Source organism: Notothenia rossii (genome assembly GCF_949606895.1).
Source record: "Notothenia rossii genome assembly, chromosome: 5".
Classification (NCBI taxonomy): Eukaryota; Metazoa; Chordata; class Actinopteri; order Perciformes; family Nototheniidae; genus Notothenia; species Notothenia rossii.
Window position 1 is genome coordinate 58,751,276 of NC_136903.1, and position 9,696 is coordinate 58,760,971.

Here is a 9,696-nt window from a genome sequence, read left to right on the forward strand (position 1 = left end):
TGCACAGAGAGCGCGTGAATATCACTGACTCGTTTGGCAGATGCCAGAGCCAGTAACAACACTGTCTTCAGTGACAGGTGCTTCATGTCAGCGTCTTCCAGGGGTTCAAATGGAGCTCGAGCGAGCCCATCTAAAACCACTGTCAAGTCCCACAGGGGCACCAATGACCTGGAAACGGGGAGGAGCCGGCGAGCCCCTTTCATAAAACGGCAGACCAAGGGATGTTGACTAGCCGTCTTTCCCCCAAAGCCCACATGGCATGCGGCAATAGCAGCCAGGTACACTTTGATCGTGGAGAAAGCTCTGTGTTTATCAATCAGATCCTGTAGAAATGATAGAATCACACCGACAGGGCATTGAAAAGAGATGTGTTTCTTTTGAAGACACCACTCCTCAAACACCCTCCACTTACAGTCATAGAGAGACCTGGTGGAGGAAGCCCTTGCACTCTGAATAGTGTTTATCACTTCCTGAGGGAGCCCCACTGTACTCAGGTTATACCACTCACGGGCCAGGCCCATAGCGCCAGGTGCTCTGGGTGTGGGTGAAAAATCATCCCCCCCGCCTGAGATAGTATGTCCCTGTGTAGCGGGAGCTGCCACGGCTGTCCGCACAGCAGCTGATATAGCTCCGCCAGCCAGTACATTGCAGGCCAGTGTGGAGCTATCAGGATCAGTGTGTGGCGTTGTTCTCTCACTCTGGCCAGAGTTGGAGGTATTAGAGCCAGGGGTGGGAACGCGTACAGAAGGGCCGGGGGCCAAACGTGCGCGAGCGCGTCCACGCCTAACGGTGCATTTAGATCGCGCATTGAAAAGAACAGCTGACATTGAGCATTTTCTTTTGATGCGAACAGATCTACCACGGCCCGGCCGTAACGCACCCACAGCTGACTCACAATCGTTGGATGTAGAGTCCAGTCTGCGTACAGTGGTGCACCTCTGGACAGCAGATCTGCCCCGAGGTTCATCACTCCCGGTACGTGTGTCGCTCTCAGAGAGAGGAGAAGTCCGCAGCTCCATAAGATCAGTTTGCGTGCCAGCATGTGTAACTGTAGAGAACGCAAACCCCCTTGGCGGTTTATATACGATATCGTGGTCGTGTTGTCTGTCCTCACGAGGACATGATGTCCCCTGAGAGAAGGCAGAAAGCGTCTTAGGGTGAGAAACACCGCTAAGAGCTCCAGACAATTTATGTGTGACCGTTGGAGGTCTCTGCTCCAGAGACCCCTCACAGGTCGACCTTCGTATATGCCCCCCCAGCCCGTCAGACATGCGTCCGTGGTGACCACCTTCCGCGATAAGACAGCACCCATAGGCACGCCTCGCACCAGGAAAGTCGGGTGCAGCCAGTGGCGTAGCGCCGTTACGCAGTGCACAGTGACCATCACTCTCCGCGCGCCATGACGCGCGGGGTTTAGTCTGAGGGCAGCTACCCAGCGCTGAAATTCCCTCATGTGTAAGCGGCCCAGACGTACTAGTAGGATGGCTGACGCCATGAGCCCCAGTAACCGCAGACACGATCTGAAGAGAACATATTTGCGTGGCTGGAAACGAGCGAGGCAAGCCCTGAAGGCTCTCACTCTCTCCGCTGACAGGCGGGCTGTGAAGGACACCGAGCTCAGGCGTAAGCCCAGGAAGAGCACCGACTGGGCTGGGGACAACATGCTCTTTTCTGTGTTTATTACAAAACCCAGGTCGAGCAGGTGTTTCATGAGGATATTCGTCTGCATAATAGCCTCCTGCTCCGACTGTGCCAGAAGGAGCCAGTCGTCTAAATAGGTTGCCAGGCGAATCCCCTGTTGTCTTAACGGGGCTATTGCTGCCTCCGTACATCGCACAAACACCCGTGGGCTGAGAGACAGACCGAAGGGAAGCACTCTGTACTCGTAACAGACACCCTGAAAAGCGAACCTCAGATATTTCCTGTGTGGATAATATACTGGGATGTGAAAATACGCGTCTTTCAGGTCGATTGATGTGAACCAATCGTCCTGACGCACGAGACGCAGTAGGGATGTGTGAGTGAGCATCCGGAATTTGTATTTTCTGAGATACCCGTTCAGAGCCCTTAAATCTAGGATGGGGCGAATTCCATTCCCTCCCCGTTTGGGAACGAGGAAATATTTGGAATAGAAGCCGCTCTGACTCCGTTTGGAGGGTACGATGGATATGGCTTTCTTTTCTAGTAGCGAGAGAATCTCCTGCTCTAGAATGTGAGCCGACGCTCCCCGGGCATGTGATTGCACAATGCCCGAGAAGCGAGGGGGGGTGACAGCGAATTGGAGTCTGTAGCCCCGTGATATCGTCTTGAAAACCCAAGCAGAGCATGTGAGCATTTTCCACCTTTCGCTCCTCAGAGCGAGCGGGGATGTCACCATATCTCTGTTGTCTGCACCCTGTGACCGCATTGGTTGTGTTATGGCGCCCTCTAGTGTCTGAACACGGTGGCGCTCTAGGGTGACAACCTCGGTTGACACTGCGCATGCGCGCGGTGATGGTGCGTTCACAGACCCGGCCACCGTCCGCATTCCGAGAGAGGCGTTCATAGCCACTCTCAGAAGCGGGGCAGTCACCTGACTGTTTATTGACATTATTATTTGTCTTTTTAATATTTTCGACTGTGCCCTTGGCTTTAAGCCTGGAAGCAACAGTGGCAAACATTTTATTTTTAGACCCTTGTGTGTGTTTGTGTGACTTGAACGACTGGCAGGAACTGTTGTCAGTGTTGTGAAGTCTGCTTCCCTCATGGCGCGAACTGGAGGATGACGTGCAGTCATCACCCGAGGCGGCGGGAAGGCGGGAGCGTGGTTGTCCCCCGGAAACACATGGGTGCTGGATACGTGTGGAACACGATCCAGGGCTGAAAGAGAACAGGAAACCTCCAGCCCTTTCCCCGAGGGGGGGAGGGAAGGCTGTCAGGCTGCCCTCTTCTTCTTCCTCGCCTGGTGACTGAAAGTCTGGGTCGGCGGCGCCTGTGTGGCTGCTGCCGGGACCGGGGACTTTCTTGGCCAATTCGTCCGCGCCTCGTGTCTCGGTGGGAGACCGGGGGCGGGCTGTGGCTTCTGCCATCTCGGGACCTTGAACAGGGCCGAGTGCGGGGTAGCCTGGGAGAAGGTCCGTCGCAGGACCGTTGGGGGCGGCGGCTGGGCTTACCGAGGGAGGCAAAGCTGGAGAGCTTCATCCTCCTTCTTCTTGGCCTCACACCGTTGTTGCATGGAGGCAAGAGCGGAGCCGAATATGCCCTCAGGGACGATTGGCATGTCCAACACGTCCTCCTTTTCCCGGTCGGGGAGGTTTGTCAGGTTCAGCCATCTGGCTCTCTCCTGCACCACCATCATCCCTAGCGATTTGCCTGTGGCCTGGACTGAACAGCGCTGTACGCGGAGGCAAATGTGATCGCCATGATCTCCTCCCACACGGCCGGTTCAGGCTTCACCGTCATGTCCGCACACAGCTCCGCTTGGTACGCGGTTAGCATGGAGGAGACATTCAGCGCCCTGACGGACAAAGCAGCCGCTTTGTAGGCCCGTTCAGTCATTGCGGACTGGAACCGGTCCGACTTTGTCGGCAGTGTGGGGTTCCGGCTCGGGGCCGCCGACACCCGCGGTTGGAGGTGGGCTGCCACAAGCGGCTCCATAGGAGGCATGCGGAGTAACCCGAGCTTCTCCATGCCCTCACAGTCCAGAGAGGAGGCTCCCTGGATTGGGGCCTTGCTGCTGAAGGGGCGGTCTCTCCAGGAGACCGACACCTCGTCCAGCAGCTCTGGAAATACGGGGAGAAGTTGCCTGGTCAGCCTCGCGGCTTGGGGCAAGTTCTTTCCCTCGTATCTAGACCTGGAGGGCTCTCTGGCCGCTTCAGGCCAGGGGATGTCCAGCTTAGATGCAGCGCGTTGGCACACGGCCTGCAGGTCCATGCTGAGGCGGGGGAGCGGTGGCTCGTCTTCGCCCGGGGAGGCAGACATGGCCCCAGGCTTGGCAGCCTGGGCAGACGAGACGAAGATGTCATCTTCGCCCTCGTCTGAGTCGGAAAGAAGAAACTCCGGGGCGTATTCTTCTTCCTCCTCCTCATAGTCCAGCTCCAGGACATCCTCCGCGGGTGAGGCCATGGTGAGGTCCAGTTGGGAGCCCCAGCTTGACACAGCACGGGGCCCCCTTCCCGCGGCTGTCGCCGCCACCGAGTCCCAGCTTGACACAGCGCGGGACCCGGCACCCGTGGCGGTCGCCACCATGCCCTGCTCGCCGTCCGGCGAGTTTACAGGCATGGGGAGGTCTCGGACCGGCATGCTAGCTTGGCGCGCTAGCCGCCGGCGGCGACTTTTGGCGGTAAAGCGGGAACAATGCCCGCACGCGCCGGGGGTGTCGATAGCCTCCTGGGCATGTTGCAGCCCGAGGCAAGACGAGCAGACCTGGTGTGAGTCAGTACTCGATATCTTTAGCCCGCAGCCGCAGAGCCGAGCCTCCGACACTCCGTCTCCTCTGGTGTGAGGGAGGGAAGAGTCCATCTTAGCTAGCCTTGGTGCAGCGTAGAAAGGACAAACGAGCAACAGGCGTGTTACCGTTTGCGGGAAAAAATCCAAAAACCTTACCGTTATCCGTTGGAAAAAAACGGCAGGGTAGATTCTGATATTAACTGGAGTGTTAATAAAGTGAATTCCCGTGCGAAGCAAAAGTAGCTGGCGAGCGCCCGTCGACCGAAGGTTAGCTTCGTAAATCAGTCTGTGGACCGTTAAGCTAGCTAGCTACTGATCTTTCTCGAGATGTGCTCCGAAGCGAGAAGAGGTGTTTGAATGACGCCTGCGTCGTGGCGCAAGCTACTTATAGGGTTGGTGGATTCCCTGACGTTGGCGTCAAGATCACCAGCCAATCAGGATTGGCGTAATGAGATTGATGCTTCTGGTGCATATGCGTTGAGGCGCATCCCATAGTGAGACATCGAACGGAGTGTTATGAATGAGAACTAATTTTGCAGACCCTATCCCTCCGTAGTCTTTCAAGTAGGAGGAGAAATGCCAGCGTTCTCCTCCGGTTTACAGGCACTGTGTAAATTATATATATAGAATAATTATGATGATGAATTCATTTATTTAACCACTAAAATACAGCAACATCTCTTTGATTCATGTTGTTTATAACTGGGATATTACAATTATTATTAACTTTGTTTGTACAAAGTAGCCTGTCCAGGAAATATGTCCAAATCAACAAAAACTGCGAGCCGGCAGGCAAGACGCTCTGCTTCTGAAATGCTTCTGAAACACACCCGGTAGGGTATGACGCCGGAGGAGGCCGGACCAAAACCATGGCGCAGCCATAACGCGCCGCAGACGGACCTGGTGGAATGGAGGGGTTAGTCCTCCATCTTTGCCTCCAGGATGATATCTTCTTTAATCTCCCTTTCACTCTTTTTAGATTTCTATTCCTCATCTCTCTATCGTTCCTCATCCCTAAGTCCCTGATCACGCTTGCTCTCTTACTTACAGCCCAAGGCACTCCATTTGTGTATGTGTGTGTGTTTGCCTCTAATGTCTGCGTGTACAGTATGTCTGTGTGTGAGTGACATGACACAACGTTGGGGGAGAAATCAAGATTGCCATTGGTGAGCAGTTTTAATGTGCAGCGCGTCGCCTAATTGGCACAATGATGATAATTGAGAGAATGGCAACAGACTGATGTCACCCCAGAGGGGGGACAGATAGCGAGACAGGGAGGTAGGGAGAGAGAGTTGGCTAAAGAAAAAGAAGGATGAATAAGAAAGAAGGAGAGTTGTGAAAGGAGAAAGGAGGGCTACCTCTGGAGGGAGCTTAGGGAGTTGAGTCTTTGCAGACCACTTACAGGCACAAAGACATATAACACACTACAGGAAAGGGAAAACCCCCAAAAGCATAACAGGGTCCACTTTAAGATGCATAAGAAATGAAGGAAGAGAAAATAGCCATGATGGAAGTTAAAAGAGATTGCAAATGGGAAGGCCAGTAGGAAATGGAGGGGGGAGGGGAAATAGAGCTGGTGTCACGATCTGGCTATGTTTTATTTTGTCCTGTCTAGATCTGTCTTTGTTTTTCTGTTTTAGTTTGAAAAGTGTTCACCCCCCTCCCCCGCCTTGCCTGTTGCTTCCTGTCTCTGTGTTCCGTCCTGCCTGATTACCCAGTTGTGTTCACCTTGTGCCCTTGTGTGTTCTCCTCCCTCCTCACCTGTGTCTTGTTCGTTTGATTAGTCCTGTGTGCATTTAGGTTCTGCTTTTTCTGTTAGTCTTTGTGAGATTCTTGGCGTTGTTGGATGGATTTTGGTTCGTACAAGTTTGTGTTTTGCCTGGCTTTACTTGGTTTGCCTGGGCTTTTCCATAAATAAAGGAGTTTGATTCAACCAACGGGTTGCTGCATTTGGGTCCTATGTATACCTCGCCGTCCAGCCGTAACAGCTGGCAAAAGACAACGATAGATGAGTTGAATGAAAACAGTGGATGAGCTGGGGAAATGGAGGGGAGGGAGAACAACTGAAAATGTAGAGAATTTGAGAAAAGGAAAAGAATGTAGGTGGATTTTCTTTCATGTTAGAGAAACGGAGGCAACGGCAGTGACGAGATGGAGTGTGGGCGGTTTGAGAGAACAATTTCTTCTAAATGTTCTCAAGAGAGAAAGTGACAGAAAATGAAAGAGTAAGAGGGAGGAGAGACGCTGTCCTTGATGGACAGGTGGAGCTAAAATGAGGGGGGGAGGGGGGAGACCAGCAGGATTATCCAAGACAGGCAGAGAATTGGAAACATACTTGTATCCATGGGATCAAATGATAACAAACCACCAAGTCCTCTAAAATGTTAATGAGTGTCCCTCTGAAACATCCACTGCTTGAGAAAAAATGATAAAATATGACACCTACTTGCACAAACTGACTGACAGTAAATAAATTAAACACATTACAGGACTTTGTGAGATCTGCAGATAACTTCAATTCTTGATTGACAAATGATCACTTCCACATATCGTTACTGTGACAGCATATAATGGAGATATACCATTTAAAAGCAATACATTATTTAAATTATGAATTATTCTTTGAAGGGCTATGGCACTGCAGTCTATTCAGAGTCAAATGGCCACGTTGGATTCACTGCCCAGTTTTTTTTCTCTAAAGCCAGTGCATCTTCTTCAAACTACAAAAAGGACTAACGTGCATCCTTTACGTGTGAAAGGATAAATGTCCCTCAACCATAGCGTTTGGATTCAATCTGTTTTCCATCAACAAAGAGTCACACTGATGTTGAGTCCTTGAGGAAGGCACTGAAAGTCCACCCGATGGAAGCTGTTGTGTACCTGACCCTGACCATTGATTTCCCCGTCAAGTGAGCATGAAAAGACACAACTACAGTAGGAGGATTAGAACAAATATTTTTAGAGAAATTACAGTGGAAGTCTTTTGTTCAAACACCTCTTTTAGTATTGCTAATAAGCAAGAAGCACTGCAAGAAGCTTGGGTGTACAAATACTCTAATGTAAATTGACTGCATACATAAAGTGCTTTTCCAGTCTTCGTGACCTCTCAAAGCACTTTTTTAATACAACATTGCCCATTTCACACACATTCATACAAATGTGGGGCCCTATTATGCAAATGTTCAGGTTCCTATTTGTGTGTTGTGTCTCTACTGTGACTTGTCTCCATGCTATAATGTTCAAAAAGCTCTTTATTCTTCTCATACTGCCTGTACTGCAGCACCTATTTTCCCCCCTCTGTCTGAAAACAGAGCCCAGTCTGCTCTGATTGGTTAGCTGGCCGGCTCTGTTGTGATTGGTCCACCAATTGGTCCATTGTCAGAAACATCCTGCTCCTTAGCCTATCACTTACAATGTGTTGGAGTGCTAGCCAACAGAAGTGGTACAAAGTGATGACATTATGTTACTGATGCAAACAATCAAGGCGTTTTAGGCAGGGGGGGCGAGTGTGGGAGAGAAACTCCCTCTGGATGCAACACAGAGATTTGAGCCTTTGCAGACCATTTACATGCACTACAACCCTATATAACACACTACAGGAAAAGGAAACCCCCAAAATCAAAATAGGGCCTCTTTAACACTAACACACCCTAGGCCATGCCATTGGGAGGAATGAATGTTGCCCAAGGACACATTGACATGTTGACTGCAGGGGCTAGGGATTGAACTACAGACTTTCTGTTTGGGGGACGACAGCTCTAGCTCCTTAGCCACAACCGCCCCAAGTTCTTTTTTTACAAATTCAAAACTTGTTATCAATGCCATCGGGACCAATTTGGGGTTCCGTTTCTTGCCCACGGACACTTCGACATATTTACTGCAGGGGCTGGAGATGGAACCCCCAATTGGTGGAAGACCATACTTCCTGAGCCTCAGCATACTCTGACAAGAGAGATAACGCTTCACAACTAATTTTGTTCAAACAGTGTACATTGTCTTAAAACTTGTTATTTGTCATACTTAAATAAGTATATTAACTGCCTATGCAAACCTTGCATTTTTGGTTGGATAACAAACAACCTGCTTTGTCATTTAGACAGTCTGTGTTTGATTTAAACCATGACCATGATTATTTTTGTACCTTCTTAAGTGCTTATTTTAACTCGAGATCAATACACTATTTACACTTCACGGTTTGGAAAGGTGCTAAAATATAATGCTCTGCCAATAAAAACATCAGATCAGAAAACACATACACCTGTTATTCTGGAGAACAAAGTTTCTCGATTTGTTGTTGTTGATGTTAGCCCAAATCCCTAACCCTCCCTAACCCTAACCCTGCAAACGTATTTTTCTTAAACACACAACAAATAAATTAGGATATTGGCACAAATATCTAATGTCTTTCTCTCTCAAAGGAGCAAATTACTTATTAATTAACTTATTATGTTACTTGCCTTAGCAGGGAAGTAAAACAAAAAATAATAATAATTAAACCATTTCTCTTTCAAGCGAAGGAAAAAGTACTTACTGGCAGAAATTCATGATGTTTATGAATGTGTGGCCATTCTTTATGCCTGACTTCCTTATCAAATCATTTGGGTTACAGTGGCTGCACAGGCCCACTTGCTTTTCTATTTACTTTTTGCCACCAACCACTCCAATCCATGAAACAAACAAGCCTCACACTGATTGGATTGACAGAGATCCAATCAAATAAAGGTACTCTTATGTGACCAGATTTAAAAAGCACTCACATTCACACAACTGGCATGCACAACTAAAAACACACATACCTTTAAATGCATACTCATCCTCACTAGGGATGTTAAGATTCACCGATTCGCATCGGTGCACCGGCATAAATGTTCAAGATGTGAGTGCACCGGTTGAGAGAGTGCACATCGGCTACAGTTTGGATTGAACTCGCGATGCATCGATTGTGGCGTCTTTGCATCAGTAAAAAATCGATTCATTCATATATTATCCCCTCATCCTGTCAACGCTCAGCAGAGACGATCTTTGATCTCTTCTTCGCACTACGGAGGCCGAGAGTCTCAGTTATCAACACACATGGAAGTCGAGGAGAAAGAGAAACACAGCACACCGAAAAATACCTACAAATCAAACGTTTGGCAACACTTCGGATTGTTCAAGGAAGACGGATAACTTGAAAAATCACTCGCAAATTGTAAACGATGCCATGCCGCTTTAAAGTACACAAGTAGTACGAGGAACTTATCGACGCACATAAAGAGGCGACATGGC

General features: G+C 49.5%; 1 protein-coding gene across 1 annotated transcript in view; it reads right to left on the reverse strand.

Moving 5' to 3' along the window:
* The window catches only part of ptprt (protein tyrosine phosphatase receptor type T), a 452,551-nt gene that overhangs the window by 173,731 nt on the left and 269,124 nt on the right, over positions 1-9,696 (reverse strand).